This window comes from Mastigoproctus giganteus, chromosome 12 (genome assembly GCF_048544385.1).
Source record: "Mastigoproctus giganteus isolate SK-2022 chromosome 12, ASM4854438v1, whole genome shotgun sequence".
In the NCBI taxonomy this organism is placed as follows: domain Eukaryota; kingdom Metazoa; phylum Arthropoda; class Arachnida; order Uropygi; family Thelyphonidae; genus Mastigoproctus; species Mastigoproctus giganteus.
The window spans coordinates 154,759,445-154,776,654 of record NC_143586.1 but is presented as its reverse complement, the minus strand read 5'-3'; the positions used below and the strand labels follow the sequence as shown (position 1 = coordinate 154,776,654).

Sequence of the window (17,210 nt, the reverse complement as noted above, 5' to 3'; positions counted from 1 at the left end):
TTTTATGGACCTTTTTCACAACGTGATTGAGATAGTCGGTCTCAAGCCAGGGTGATATTTTTTTTTCTCCCGGAAACTCTGGTTTTTTTTGTCCAGCAGACAGAAAATCGGCCTCAGAACAAGCAATTTACAGACCCTAGTCGCTGATGCTCCTAAAACCCTATTACAGCAACAACTTCACCTCTATTTACACAAGTGCAGTACTCTAACGTCTAAGAAACACTAGCACGTGCTGCACAAACAAGATCTGCAGTTGTGCTTTTGCTTCTAACGCCAGGTAACAAAGGCAACGAGGCGGCAGTGCGTTATGTCCGTAAATTGCGTGTCGGTTTGTCTGTTTTGCTCTACGAGAAACGCCGAGTTTTCGGTAAAGAAAACCGTTCAACTGAAATCGACCAACTCCATTATGGAGTAAAATTAGAAGTTATCCTCTTGAAGGGATTCAAACCCAGATCTTTTCCACAATGGTTACCCGCTAGGAGTAATCATATGGTTCTACTGTTACTTCAGTGATTTTTTTGAGAAACTAATCGTTTAGGTTTTCATTCAACCTTTCAAACACCCGTTCACTCCTGGAGAGGTCAATTTTAATGATGAGCACAGTATCCAAAACACCGTTGTTTATAATAATTTTTAAATGCTAAATTACAGATGTACCTTCTCTAATTCACAGAGTTTCTGTGACATTCATCCCGCGTTAATCAGTAATGTTAATTGTAAATGAAAAGCCTTTATCAATGTAACTATGAAGCAAATATCGCCAGTATTAATTATTTTTTGATGCCTCCAATGAGACAGTCACAAGACCTGAATTAGTCTAGTTGTAAATTGACTGATGCGGAAAAATTAACCCTTTTCTGTAAACAAGAGTACCAAACATCCCAAGTAGCCATCAAAATAGATGGCGTTACCAATTTTTTCACAAACTACAATGAGTTTCTATAGCAACCGACAATTTCAGTAACTGGAGACGTGCAATACTAACCGAATTACTAACAGACTCAGTCAGGGACGTTGTCACAGGCTTGGATTACTTTTCTATAGGACAACAGGATAAGTTATTTTTATATGCGCTAAATTTTGTGTTGTTCCTTGTTGAAATGAAGTGGCAGGAAAAAAGGGTTTCGAAAACTCCACAATAAAGGAATGGAATCCATGTTTATTACAATACGATGGGTACTTTGCTAAACAGGCTCTCTGAATCTGTTGATCGGAATCTGACTAACATGGTGATGACGTCATTTGTCAGCAGGGATTCTGGGATAATGAAAGGAACGAGTTCCACACGGAAGGAGCTGTTTAAATTCGCGCCTCTGTCAGCATCATTCTTTTTCTTCTTCCCTGTGTTCTTTATTCTCCCTCTGCAGACTTATCACAGAAGCCGCGTGAGGTATTACAAAGCTATTACTGTGTGCCAAATGATAAAACACAAATCACCTGCCACATATATGCAGCCATTGTGAATGCGTACGTTGTTGTTAGATGGGTGTCAGATGTCAGTCCTTCTGGCAATTCTTCATGCCACACACGCACACATAGGTGTTCACTCCTTCTCTGTGTGCGTGGAAACGTGTCATCAGCATTGTTCCATAACGGATGTTTTTTTTATTTTAGGACGTTTAAGATGACAAGCAGAACTCCAGCGGTTGTTATTTGACACTAATCGGTGGTAAAAATACGAGGATAACACTAAAGATGTGATGATTGAAATAATGCCAACATATTTAACCCCATTAGACTTGTGGAATGGTTGATCAGGGGTTGGTCAATGCCAAAAATAATAATTATAATATTGTACATTGTTACAAATTTCATGCAGAAAAGTTACCTATACAGAAGCAAACTAATTTTCTTTTTTAACCAGTGATCCAGCGACTGAATAGATGGAAAATTATGGAATGGATTTTGGTCATAACGTGATACGCTTATTCTTTTTGAAAATCTTTTATAATTATATAAAATATACACTATTTCCAAAACTTTTTGAATTTGAAAGTTTCGGATCTCAATCCAGTCTCAGAGATGAAAATCCTTGGATTGCCAAGAATTTTCATCCCCAAAAAGATAAAGCTTCCTTAGAAAACACACACCCGAGACCCACCGCGATTTTGGAACCCTAAAGAAACTGCGCCACTACACTCAGGTAATCCCGCCTTAGTTACCCTGCCTTCTCATGCCCTGAATTGCTTCGATGTTGATTGAAAATTAGACAGTTGGTTCCACCGTAAAAGAGTTGCGTAATCCTGCCCTAATCATAAACAGTGTTTGAAGTTCTAGAGTTCAAGAAGTTCTAGAATTCATAGGACTTTTTCTGGCTCAACTAAACTTTAAAAGCAGTTAAAGGTTAATAGATTATTTCAGATTATTAGAATTTTTTTCTTTTTTAAAAATTCATCTTGAGACGTAAATTACTGTTAATTTATGTTGAAGAAGAAAACCCAGAAGTGGACTTGACTTAAGGCTACGCGGAAGTATTCTTGTATTAGACCTTATCACTTAAACAGGATGTCATCACCAGCTGCTGCTTTGTGGGTGGAGGAAGGCCAAACACTATAAATCAAGACTAGAAGTAGTTTTGGTCATGAAAACGTTTTGGGATAATTCAGGCCGGAAGTGAGTCGAGATTTAAACGACATGTGACGGTGGTTATCACAAGCCATGAAGAAAAAGACAATGATGGACGTTTTTGGATTCGTTGATTAAAAGTTTGCTAAGTTGCTTTAACCTTCGACAGGAACTTGTAGTTTATAGTTAAAGAATAAAACCTTTTTTCCATCCAGTCCACAGCGTTCAGTTGAAGTATTTTCCTGTAACTTGTAATTCTCTACTTGATTATCACTAAGATAAGAGAATAACAGTGGACAGAAATTTTGTTTTCAAACGTTTACAATTTGCAAGTTTTTCAATAAATATGCTGTTGTTTGTCTTCAATGGGAACCAAACAAAAATGAAAAATTCAGGATTGACTGATGAGATTTAATTCTCTTGAATCTACACTAATTTTACTTCTAGATGAGTGCTGGAGAGAATCTTTTTTAATAAAATTTGGCAAGGGCTAGGCTGTTCTGTAGATGCAATTGTTGATATGGTGGTGAGTTTTTATTTATTTTATTTTTGAGGATTTCTTTGGAAATTTGATTGCTTTGGTCGGTATGGTATACCAGTTCATATCATACTCGAAATAAGATACTGAAAAAAAAAAAAAAAAAAGCCCTACTACTTTTTTTTTTTTTTTTTTTTTTTTTTTAAGACCTGAAACACAAAAGGTGTTAGAGCCCTTAGTACTTAGTACCATGCGTTTGGATTGAAGGTTGAGAAGGCAGAGTTTTGCTAACATTAAACTTAAATTTTTTGTCGATTGTAATTTTCAGGAAATAAATGCGAAGGAAGGTTGTTCCAGAAACAGAAGTCGAAGGGATAATTGAGGAAGGAGAAAAGTTGGTTCTGTGAGTTTGAAGTTGGAGAGTAAATGGATGTTCACTGGTTATATGTTTGGATGGTTGGTTTTTTTGGAGGGAGGTGAATTGCAGAAGCTAATTCAGACGAACAGTGTACAGAAAGTATCTATATAAAAGGCGTGCAGCGGACACAGAACGACTATGAGAGAGAGAGAGAGAGAGAGAGAGAGAGAGAGAGAGAGAGAGAGAGAGAGAGAGAGAGAGAGAGAGAGAGAGGAGGAGGAACTTTGTAAGAGATGGATCATTAATTAATCTGGCTGCCCTCTTTTGAAGAAGGCAGATTTGAAGAAGGATGTTCACTGGTTATATGTTTGGATGGTTGGTTTTTTTGGAGAGAGGTGAATTGCAGAAGCTAATTCAGACGAACAGTGTACAGAAAGTATCTATATAAAAGGCGTGCAGCGGACACAGAACGACTATGAGAGAGAGAGAGAGAGAGAGGAGGAGGAACTCTGTAAGAGATGGATCATTAATTAATCTGGCTGCCCTCTTTTGAAGAATCTAGAAACCTGAAAGAGTTACATCATAGGGCGGATTTGAGACTTGTGCAGAGTGAGAAGATGTTCAGCAGAAAAGTATCACCTAGACCTAGAGCGAAAGAGAAAACCCAGTTTTGTAGTATGCAGAGGAAGCAATACTTGTGATGTGCTATTTACCCTCATTAGAAGTCAGGGTTATCCTCTCTAATAGAGATATGTGATCATGCCTAGAAACCTGAGGGCCATCGGAGATAAGCATAGGAATACTAGACAGAGTTCGAACTGGAGCGCGATTGAAAGGACCATTAAGAATTGCTGGTGAGTCCTATGAGAGGGAAGGTATCTACTCCTTTCACTCTTTAGAACAAAATAACCCACTAATAAATAAATTGATGAAACAGAAATGTGATAAAAATATTACAGATCTACTGTGCGCTTCAATAATTATGCCAAACCAACTTATCGGCCCTACTGACAATTTTTTCGAAACTGACCCTTCTTGGCGAAAATCCTAGCAGTTAATGTCAGGTTATTTCACATTTATATTTGATGACATCAAGCTGCAACTATACTATTGCATACGCATTATAAGATAACTGTGGTAACTTTTCATCCATGTAGAAATAAATATTATAGTTTTAACTTTATTAACACGTGAAGCATCAGTTGATATAAATTAATATAAAAGTAGAAGCACTATTGGAATGAATCGAAACACTACACCCACGCACACACAACACAAATCGCATATTAAACAATCCGTATACCACCAAATATTACCCCTGTGTTGAAATATAACGATTGGTCCAATGTTTATCGATCAGTTGCGTGGGTAGCACAGTTGGTAGGATCATCGTCCTCCCAACATAGGGTGGAAAAGACCTGAGTTTGGGTCCGGTCGTCGATATAAAGGCCTTTTTCACAACGTGGCTGGGTTAGTCGGTCTCAGGCGAAAGTAATATGGGTTTTTCCTCCCGGAAACTAGGGATCTTCATCTAGCTAATCAGAAAATCGACCTCAGAACACACACAATTTATAGACAATATATACGGAGCAATATAGCCTTAGTTGCTGATGCTCCTAAAACCCTACAACAACAACAACAACATAGTACGATTTTATTCCTCAACTCACCACAAAAATTAATTGCATCTAGACAAACAAGGGAAGAATGCGCTCTAAGACAGTCACCATTAATTGCAATTCTGTGCCTAATAAATTACGATATCTCCGTCTCAGCTTATTTGAAGTGCTCATGATGTCATCTCCTACAAATTACGACTTTTTTGGTGTTTTCTTTCAAAAGCACGTGTCGAGTGGTTCTATATATAGACACAGACAGGCCACAAATAGTCTCGAAAATATGGGAGAACTGCCTTTATGCAATAGCCGGATATCCCCCTAATACTCGGGAAGAGTAGCAGATCCTACTTTAAAACGCTGAAACTTTACAATCCATCGTATACTTGAGCAGCAATTTTAAAAAATGAGTAACATCAGTCCTCATAAGTTTTCACCCCACTTGAATGCGAAGAACATTACCCCCCATAAATAATGTCGAAAAAAAAAAAGACTTTCCAGGAGTTTATAGCACACCTTATAACATAAACAAACTCGTTAATTCTATAAGTTTTTTATAGTTCTTTTAAGAATGAAATTTTAAATTATTAAAAGTATCCAAAACATGGATATTTAGAAACACAAAGTACACCGCCAACATCCACCCTAACTTGCCAAAATAAACTTTACTTCAGGAACTAATTTCAGAATGTGCTTCTTAACTACTAAGTTTCTTTCAAACTTATTTGGAATTACTCCAAAGTGGCAATATTGACACATCATGAATATTTACCTCTTTTCTTTTTTTTTCCTTTGTTTTCTATTCTTTTTCAGAAAGTTTAGAATTTTCAATTTATTTCTTTTCATGTTTACGTTTCAAGTGACTGCAAATTATCTTCGCTAAATACATGTGAAAAAGTCCTTGCTGGTAGCACAGTGCTACCAGCACAGTGCAAGCATCAACTGCCCCCACACTAAGTGAAAAAGGTCCGTTTCTAATCCCCTCAATGACCCGAGGAATTTTTATGGACTTTTTCACATTGTGGCCAAGTTATTTGGTCTCAAGAGAGAATTCCTGGTTTTTCTAACAACCAGGAATCGACCACAGAACACACTTTGTCGTATTGTTGTTATTGTAGTAGGGTTTAGGAGAATCAGCGACTAATGCCATATTGCTCTGTATATGCTGCCTGAAAATTGCATGTGTTCTGTGGTCGATTTTCTGTTTGCTGGATGAAAAACTTCAATTTCCAGGAGAAAAAACCGCACTACCGTCGTCTAAAACCAACTAACTCAGCCACGTTGTGGAAAAGGCCCATAAAAATTCCTCCCATCACAAACCGGATTCGAAGTCAGGTTTTTGTCCACCCAGTGTGGGAAAGATAGCAATCCTACCAACTATGCTACACACGAGGGCTGTTTTAGGTGCGAAAGCACCTAAAACATCTCAGACGAAAACAGTTTTTCGTCTAGCAAAACAGACAAAAACCTTGACTAACTCAGCCACGGAGTGAAGAAAGCCCATTAAAGTTCCTCGCGTCATCGACGGGATTCGAACCCGGGCCTTTACCACCCGGTGTGGGGAGGCCGGTGACGATACCACTGTGCTACTCGCGCGACTGTCCAGAGTCACATTTGGGAAATGTCTCTTGAAATTCTGGAGCCTTGAGCACAAGGAGGGGGGTACTGCGGCGATGTCTGCCTGGCAACCACCAACCAACAGATGTTGATGTGATCATGCTTAGATGAGCATAGATGAAGGAATGCCTTTATTTTTAGCACATGGTCTCTGTGGACTGTGGGCGCGTATTGCAGGTTGGAGCAGAGTGCCGATTTAGATGTTGTGTAGATCTGGTGCGACCACAAGTTGGCCCACTTCAGCACACAGAATTCGAGGCCCCATAGTTTTCTGAGGCTGGTGGGTGGTGCTGCAGACCAAACTTCCACGGCATAGGAGAGCACTCTACAGAAGTAAGTTGCAAGGTATTTCCTGATTATTTGCTTATTGTGCATTTTGACCAGATCTATTTTCATTCCCCAGAAGGCTCTCAGGGCTTTGGAATACTGAGCTTGGATTTGTTTTTTATAGGTGAGGTTGGCATCAAGGATTACTCCTAGGAATTTGACACTGTCTGTGGGAGTCAGAACATTCCCTATCAATTCCGGAAGTAGAGAAGATGTAGTATCAGCAGAAATGATCCGACTTGGAGTAAAGATGAGATAGTTTGACTTCTCTGGATTAACTGACAGGCCAAAAAATCTGACATACTTACAGAATGTATTTAGGTAGCTGTTTACAGATTCAGAGGCGGTTTGTCTTTCTTGTGAAGGACCAACATGGCGTTTGCATGGCAAGTAGCAAACAATATCATCAGCATACGATAGGAACGCTGGAATTTGATCCATTAGTGGAACGAATATTACTGCAAATAGCAAGGCTGAGAGAGAACCACCTTGTGAGGTCCCTATCTCTACGCTTTTACAGACTGTAATGCCATTGCCTTTGAAGTGATATGGTGCAAGGAAGCCTAAGGCTTATGCTACACCAGCCAAAAAAAAGAGTAAATAATAATAATAATAAATTAAATTAAAATAAATAATTAATAAATAATAAAAGAAAAGGAAATAAACAACCTATGCATTTCCTTCCTCCAGTAGGTAACTACAGAAGAAAAACTCCCTTCACGTCAAGAAAAACCCTTCACGTCAATGAGAAATTCTGGGAATGAAGTTGAAAAAAATGTAATTAATGATGTTGAAATTTCACATGTTTACTTAATAAAAAAACTTTCGAGCCTACAGGCGGGTAAGGTTCCTGAGGTTGATAGCATTTACCCTATAATCTTAAGGGAGGCTGCAAGTGAGTGCATTGAACCAGAGGGTAGTTATGCGAGCATCACTGGACTGTGGAGTGATTCTGTTGGATTGGAGAAGTGGCAATGTGTCTTTATACATAAGGGCGGTTCTAAGAGTGAAGTGAGAAATTACTGGCAGGTTAGTCTGACTTCAGTAGTAGGGAAAATCATGGAGACAATAATCAAAGTTGGAATTCAGGATCATTTAGACAGAAATGGAATTCTGAAGAATACTCAGCATGGTTTTGTGAAGGGAAAATCATGTTTAACTAATCTGGTTAGCTATTTTGACAGGGTCACTGAAGAGCTGGACGTTGGGAATAATTTCTACATTGTTTATTTGGATTTCAGCAAAGCATTTGACTCAGTCCCACATGAGCAGTTACTTTATAAGCTGGAACAGGTTGGAATCACAGGGAAAATCCTTCGACGGATAGCTGAATGGCTTCAGGGCAGGAGGCAGAGGGTTGCAATAGATGGCTATTGTCAGATTGGGTTGATGTAAGAAGTGGGGTTCCCCAAGGATCAGTATTAGGACCACTGTTGTTTTTGATTTTTATAAATGACATCGATGAAGGGATAGAGGGCGTGATGTCTAAATTTGCAGATGATATAAAGATTGGTAGAGTAGTTAATGATCGTCGCCAAGCAGAGCTTCTTCAGAATGACCTAGATGGACTTCAGGGATGGTCAGAAAAATGGTAGCTATGCTTTAATCCAGCAAAGTGTAAGGTATTGCACCAGGGGAACAGTAACCCGAAAATAACTTATACGAAAATAACTTGAACAAAAGCCGGTAGTGGAGGAAAGGGACGTTGGTGTTACGATACGGTCAGACTTTAAGTTCTCTGAGCATTGTAGATAGGTTGCAAGGAAGCCCCATGGTGCCCTATCGATGATGTATCGAACAATTGCTAGTAAAGATAAGGACGTCATAATCCCATTGTATTGTTAGACCACACTTGGAATACTGTGTTCAGGTATGGAGACTGCACCTAAAGAAAGACATTGTGCTTCTTGAAAGGGTGCAAAGACGGGTAACTCACCTGGTGAGATCGGCAAAAGGGCGTCCTTATGAAGAAAGACTTCGAATATGTGGGTTGCAGAGCTTGGAAACTAGGCACTTTAGAGGAGACTTGATTGAGGTGTTTAAGGCTCCGAGAGGAATAAGCAAAATGAACGAGGACGAAATTTTCAGTTATAAATGATTCTAGAACTAGGGGCCATAATTTCAAGTTACGGGGAGAGATGTTTAGACTGGATTGCAGGAAGTTTTATTTTAGCCAGCGAGTTATAAATTACTGGAATAAGTTGCCTACATGGGTGGTAGAGGCTGATAGTTTGGGGAAATTCAAAGGTCGACTGGATAATTACCTACGAGAGGAGGGAAATGCTTAGGTTGTCTATTTCCGTTTCTCTTATTTATTAATTTTTATCATATATTTTTTTTATTTTCTTCTTCTTATTATTATTATTTTATTCCTAACATTTTATTTATATTTTTGTTATTTTATTATTATTGTTATTTATTTTATTGTTATTGCTATTTATTTTATTATATATTTTTTGTTTGGCTGGTGCAGCATAAGCCATAGGCTTCCTAGCACCATGTGGCCATTCCTAATACGAATACTAATATTAAAACTATCCAGATGACCTTTGAATTTACTCACACTGTCAGCCTCTACCACCCATGTGGTAGAGGCTAACAGTGTGAGTAATTTATAAATTACTGGAACTTATTCTAGTAATTTATAAATTGCTGGCTAAAATAAAACTTTCTGCAATCCAGTCTAAATATTTCTCACTGTAACCTGAAATTATGGCCCGTCGTTCTAGAATCATTTATAACCGTGAAAAATTCCTCCTCATTCATTTTGCTTATGCCTCTCAGAACCTTAAACACCTCAATCAGATCTCCTCTAAGGTGCCTAGTTTCCAAGCTCTGCGACCCACATATTCGAAGTCTTTCCTCATACGGACGCCCTTTTGCCGATACTGTATGACACCTTAAATTGCTTGTGGTCGATTTGCATGTTTGCTGGATGAAAAATACGAGTTTCCGGGAGAAAGAATCATTCTATCCTTCCTTGCATCATTATTGAGATTTGAACTCAGATCACTTTCACCTGCTGTGGGGGTGGTACAGTTATACCCGTATATTACGTATGACCGATCCACAGATGTGGCTTTTAGCACAGGTGAAGCAAACGGCCATTAGGCTACAGCGCCATTCGCTTGTGATTTCGAAAAGGTCCAAGTTACCACTGCCAATACAAATAACTGTTGAAGTATTCTTATACACTGGTGTGCAAAACTTAAGGACCAACACTATTTCTAAAGGTTACAACAACAAAATCTTTACTTAAGGTACTCTTTACTGATGAGAGTAGATTCAGTCTCAGCAGCAAAATTCTGGACGTCAGCTAATCTGGCGAGAGGTTGGCACACGGTATCACCCGCAAACATCACTGAAAGGGATCGAGGTGTTCTCGTCTGGAGAGGCGTTATCTTGGATGGACGTACACAACTCCAGATACTGGAAGGCGGTACTGTAACCGATGCACGCTACTGTACTGAGGTAATCCTTCCCCATGTGCGTCTGTTCCGAGGTGCCATTGGCCCTGAGTTCGCGTTTATGGATGATAACGCCACACCCCATCGCACTGCAGCTGTTGATATGCTTTTGGAAAGTGAGGACATTGTTCGTATGGATTGGCCTGCCCGTTTCGCTCGATCTAAATCCCATCGAACACATATGGGACGCTCTGGATAGACGCCTAGCGACACAACCACACTCACCAGAAAATGTTCACCAGCTGAAGATGGCGCTGACAGAGGAACGGACGATGTTATCTCAAGAACTTATCAACAACATTATTCTAAGTATGGACAGGCAGTGCAAAGCCTGCATCGACATTAGGGGTGGCCATATCTCCTACTGAGGACCACCTCTTCCCTTTGTTCCATCTTTGGCAGTGATGCATGTATATCATGGCAGCCAGTGCTATGTTGCCATTTTTGAATAAAGTTCCTCTGTACCGTTTTGTTTCCGTTGTTTCATTCATCATTTCTATACCTCACAAGGTTCCTTTGGTATGCTTTTCCCATATCCAGGCCAATCCTATGAGAAGCTACAGGCGAAAACCTGACTGGTCCTTAAATTTTGCACACCAGTATATGTTAAATTTGCCATTCAGTGAAATTTTTGTGCATTATATTTGTAGTACGTTTACCATACAACCATGAGTGGTAGCTACTGAAATTTTTAGCACGGCCCTTACTTAACTACCTCTGCTAAAGTAATCAAACAACCGTTTCTTCACACGCGTGTCTTGCCAGAGAAGGGAGACTTGACCTTTGGATGAGCAGCGGTTTATGGAGAAACAGCTGTGAGGAAGCTGGAAAGAATTTGATTGAATGCAGAAGGCATGTTAGACAGGCGGTCTCTACAACAAGCTGTGGTTCGCTGGCAGGAAGCATTATTGTAAGGGAACGTGACCCACTCTTCACTCAATAACTCATCAGTAATTCTAGAGATTCTGTACTTTGGATTTATACATTCCATTTGTTTTTTTTTTTTAAACCAGATTGTTAAGTGACAGTCCACTATTATTTAAAGTTACCGAAGGTCAATAGCTGGAAAATAAGTAAATTTTATGCTTCTACTACAAACAGGCACCAGTGAAATTAATCATCAGATCTCATCGAGAGGGAGGATCGGATTGTTTTGGATAAAAAAACAAGACAAAAAAATCTCCAACTCCACCTGAAGCTGGTTAAGCCAGGCCCAGAAGGAGAGAGAGGGGTCAGAAGCATTAGGAATTTCCTGTGGTGGCCTGCAATGAGAATTGAACTTTTTCCAAGCTTCCGTGAAGGCCCCTCGCGTATTCTATCTAAGTGACTTATACGCAAGCCCTCGTGCTTAGTACAGTTGGTAGAATCGCCGTCCTCCCCACACCGGGTATAAAAGACCTGAGTTCGACTGCCATAGATAACGGGAACAATTTTTATGGATTTTGTTAATCGATCTCAGGCGAGGGTAGCGTGGTTTTTCTCTAGATAACTCGGGTTTTTCATCCAGCAGAACAGAAAATCGACCACAGAACCAATTCGCAGATCGTATACTGGAGCAATATGGCCTTAGTCGCTGAGTCTCCTAAAACCTTACAACAACAACAAAATCGTATCCAGGTATCATTGCAAGGGGAGGTCATGAGGACCAGATTTAGTTTTTTTTTAGATATAACTAGGAACACTCATACATATAAATAATGTTTGATTGATTATCTTTTGAATATTAGGAAAGCATATGAATTAAAATAAAGCATATTAATACGTATTAATCACGAAAAATGACAATAATTATTATTTCCAAAGATTTGGCAATACAATACAAGGAGCTTTTTCTTTAATTTCCAATTTGATTAAGGGGGCATATGCCACCTTTACTCCCCCTGAATACTCAAACAAATGACATTTCAAATAGAGCTGTTAGAAAAAATGGCTTTTAAATTTAAATAGAGTTTTTTGGAAAAATGGCTTTTACAGCTGTTTTAGAAAACGAAATTTTGTTTAAATTAAAGAGTTGTAATAATTCTATTGAACAGCAGGGCTCGTTGATTGCACTGTATGCTCTGGGAATAATACACAGTAATAGAGATAATATGGCGCTGACAGTGATGGATGCTTTCATGCTAGTTCCACGCACTGTTGAGTTTCTTATAGTGATGGGTATAACATCTATCTTGGTCCTTCTCTTCTTCTTTCTTATAATCGCCTCTTCACAATCTAGCTCAAAGTTACATACAAACTTTGAAAGTTGGTTTTAAAAAATTACTATTGAGGTCGGTTTTCGGCCAAATTTTGTCTATTCAAAAATGCAAGTGTGTTAACTGGATCCGATTTCTATGTCTCTCAACGTTATGACCTTAATTTTCACCTTGTATTTGTTACTTGGGTTTCGGATGAAAAGAAAGTGACAAAGTACACAAATAGGAAGCACTTTAAACATAAGGGGGAGATTTTACACTTCCCTGTGGATAGTCAGCCTCCAGTCTTTCATTGACAGCTAGAGAGCGCCTCTTGTGCTATTTATGGCCTCCGCTTCCTACCGTTGAGGTCATGTCCTTACTGTGTTGAAGTTTCCTGTGCGCATATATTTTGAAGCCAATCACGCTGCGGTAATTTTCTCCCATCACGAGACACGTCTTCATATGAGTTTGAGATATTTCAATTTATTTGATGGCCTCCTTTCTACAAATACCAAGTAATAAAAAATTCAATCATTTTAATCCACAGCACGTGGAAGGATCAAATGTGTGGGTGAAGCATCATTTACTTTTTGTTTGACGTAGATAAGTTGGTGACAGAATCCCTCTTAATTGTCACTGGAACTGGCGCCAGATCGACATTTGTCTCGCCCAGGAAGATTTATCAATTTGCTTCTAGGGTTGGGTTATTTTGTCTTGTGTTTATAATGTGGGGATTTGTTTTCGAAGAAAGAAGTAGTTCGGGAGAACCGACGTCCCTTTTTGAAGGCACCAACCTGGATTGAACCCGTCTAGCGAAATCTCAAACTTCCCAATAAGCTGAGTGACCACCTTATAGACTCCAAAGTTTAGCTTTTATACAACTCTATGTGATATGGAATCCCTCTGTGGAATCAGGATTTCGCTGAACAAAGATTGAAAACTATTGATGCTGTAGGAATACAGAAATACATTGAAACACACAAAGTGAACATACATACAGAAGAATTGTTTGCGAAGTTTGAATTAATAACAAGGAAACTCCGGCCATGAAGTGTCAGAGAGCAGGGTCTGAAAATTATGGTGTTCTAGGTTATTTTTGTCTATCTATCTCTGTTTGGTTGAACAGGACTAAACATGTTTCTAAATCCTTCAAGGTTTTCAAATTAAAATCAAAATCTACGAAGGTATCAGCCTATATTGATTACTGCCGATGTACTTCGACGTGTTTAAACAAAACGTATGAATAAAATATGAATAAATTTAAAACTTTAAAAGAAAAAAATGATTTTGTTTTACTAGAAACATTTATAATTTTCAACTCGTTGGTTTATAGAAATATATAATTTTATACCTCTTATCGGAAGACATGTCGGATTCAGAAATATAATTGATAAACAGATATGGACGTTCATCTTGTATAAACGCTTACATCCAAGCTCAAAAGAGCGAATGAATAGTCCCCAATTTTCTTTCTACATTTTCCCAACCCAACTTACTCTCCAAAGCTCCTGACTGTCTTGTGCCCTGTAAGACTTTAACACTAAGAAAGTAAATGGCAAATATTAAGCAGTCGGAAGTGTCTTTGGAGAGCAGTAGAACACAAAATTCTGATGACTCATCTCTTCCATAAAGCTAAAGTTAATATGCAAATCTGGTTGCAAAAATCTGAAACAATTTCCTTGACAGTTCGCGTTTCTGTTCAAAGGTTAACTGCTCGGTGGACGCGAACATTGCGTTCAGTTATTTGTCGGATTTCTGCATTTAACAAGGCGTATATTGACAGTCATTAATGGGGCAGACCTCTTAACCCCAACTAAGTTCTCCCCACCCGCGAAAGATTCATATCTGAGGCAAGTGGAACATGTGAACCAGCTCATCTGCCAAAAAAATTCCACGCATGCTCAGTGCTAATAATACAAGATGAATGACGTCTTCCAAGACTTCTGTTTACATTCGTCTAGGGTGACGTCACCAGACGCTGGTAGGGGATAGAAATTTCATATTTTCGAAAGTACCATTGGCCCGATAGAGAGCGGAAGTAGCCATATATGACCAATCGGAACGCAGCAGTGACCTTCTGACGGATGGCGAAGAGAAGTGGTATGAGAAGAGTACAGTCTCGCTTCTGCTGTGTGTGAGCCATCAGTCTTGCTGCCGGGCGTAGAAGAACACCCACTCCTCTTCATACAGGTAAGAAGTTTTTCGAATTATGGCCATTAATTTGTGTGTAATATACAGTGATGTGCAAATAATTCTTGGCTACAACGACTTCATTTTATTTCTTTTGTAGTTTTTAGTGTTTTTTGAAATATTTTAAGTACTTGATTGAGTCGAGGTAAGATCATCATCTTATTTCATAGATACTATTTGTATCCATATTCATAAGAAAATTAGTGTTTGCATTGTCAGGATCGCATCTCTGCAGTACTTTCAGGTGATGCAAGGAAACTACTCCAAAACCCTTAACTTTTTTTGTTTTGTTCCATCACAGTACCGCTAGTTCTCAATGTCCTATCATGATATCCAAATAATGCTCTTGTTTTTCATGGAATCGAGTTCAGTACATTTCGAATCCCGATATATTATCGTCAATCATAGATCTGACTGCCATCCCTATTTAAAGTATCAGTTTAAGCATGAGCTGAATCCTTAAAGCACATTCCAGCGTTCTGGAAGGTGCTTTAAGGATTCCAGTGATTTAATCAATCAGAGGTCAATCATAAACATTGATCTAGTCTTTGGTTGATTGTATTCGTACTTTAGCGGCAATTTATGATGTTCAGAAGGGGAGGATTAAGGGGTAAGAATTCAATTGCTTTCACCAGAAAATCAGCCATACGTATATAAAAACGGCCCTGGATCTTTTTAAGACTCTTTGGTCTATTGCTTTGAGCAGCATATGGTTCCAGGATATAAATTTGAAGCGGAAGTAAAATTTTTTACTTGGTTGTGTATGTGTTTCGTTTTCAATGTTTTTTCATCAGTATTTTCTTAAGAACTGTGGAACGTTCTTTAAGGATTCCAGCTCATGCCTAAACTGATACTTTAAATAGGGATGGCAGTCAGATCTATGATTGACATTCACTGTGCAACTAACCATTTAATACTCTGAGAACAGTTGACGAGTATATGACAGTGACAATGGGCCATTAGGCCATATGCCAACAATGCTCTTACCACTGGTCCCGTTTATAATTAGCTCGAGTCTTCTAAAATAAGGATGTGACATCATCTGCAAGAGGTAAAGATATATTTGTGGGATATTTTTAATCTTTTCAACCATTCTGTTAATTGCTTTAAACAAAGGATAGTAAACAGGTTTGAACTTGAAAGTTGTGACACAGTTGACAGTGTTCGTACTGGAGCAGCACTTTATGATGTTCAGAAGGGGAGGATTAAGGAGTCAGGTCATAGACCTTGAAGGTTCAAGTTCTTGTTTGGAATCGCTGACCAGAACAGAAGGGTTGATGTGGTGTTCCGGCGTATTTATGATATAATGCAGACTTGAATTTGATATGTGCGGAATTTCTGAAGATTATCAAAGATTTTCTCTGAGTATAATATCCTATTTTTTTACCACTCATTAACCTCCAATATCGTTTTGTGAAGTGCGAAGTTGACTTCTTTCTCAGTTACCCAGAATCCAGTAACGAATTCAAGCCACCACTGGAACTTACAGTACGATTTTCTCATCTGCTGTTTCTTTTTTGTTCATTTTCCAACTTGTAAAATATCTGCCCATTAGCCCAAGTTACAACACCTCAAGGATGAAGCATATTCAGCACGTACACATGCGTGGTGAAATAACAGCTCGTTGAAGCCATCAATCATGAGAGAGAAAACACAGTCTTCAAGCATACTTATTTCTCTGCTTCCAAGATATTTCCTCTCTGTGAACACTTGCCTCCCCTACACGGTCATTGGATTTCTTCTCATTACCTCATCGACCTACGCAGCCCCCTGTTGATAAGCAAATGGAAATAATTTAACATTTATCTGTAAAAAAGACATTTTTCAGTTTGCCAACTTGCCGTGCATTGCAAGGAATCTGTTCTTACCTCATCAGTTATCAGAAGACAGCTGTGAATATGCACCAACTTTTTTATGTGTATGTGTCATTAAGTAGCTCAGATTCCAACAACCTTGACCCAAATGTTGCTAAAGCACTTTGCTTACGTACTCTCTCTCTTTCTCTCTCAAGTAGCATCAATGCTCTCTTTGTGACAGTTAATTTGGAGATAAAGAATGGCTAAGAATTTCTGCTTAAATAAACTGGAAGTAAAATTGGCTAAAATGGGCGAAGACAATGTCTGCAGTTACCATCGGCTACATGAAACACTTGTGAGGTTGCACCCTCTACAGCCACACGCGCAGCGAAAGTTATTTAATAAAAATGAATAAAACTTCTTTTGAAATAGCTCGCGAACCTCTTGAGGACTGACAAATGACGGTTAAGAAAGTCAAACTCGGGTCTTTTCCACCCTGTGTGGGAAGGATGGTGATTATACCAACTATACTACCCACGAAGGCGTATTCATCTGATATCAAGGAACTTATGACCGTATCATGACAACTTACATTTGCGTACAATACGTTTAATTATCT

At 38.8% G+C, this 17,210-nt stretch overlaps 1 protein-coding gene across 3 annotated transcripts in view; it reads left to right on the top strand.

The window, feature by feature from the left end:
- The first annotated feature begins 14,654 nt into the window (after window positions 1-14,654).
- The window catches only part of wupA (troponin wings up A), a 51,085-nt gene continuing 48,529 nt past the window's right edge, over window positions 14,655-17,210 (top strand). For 2 of the 3 annotated variants that reach the window (XM_090386963.1, XM_090386965.1), the window contains exon 1: window positions 14,661-14,795. The gene's annotated coding sequence lies outside the window, so the exon portion shown is untranslated. Of the gene's footprint in view, window positions 14,796-17,210 lie in introns of all 3 variants that reach the window. The other variant, XM_090386964.1, reaches the window with a different exon arrangement.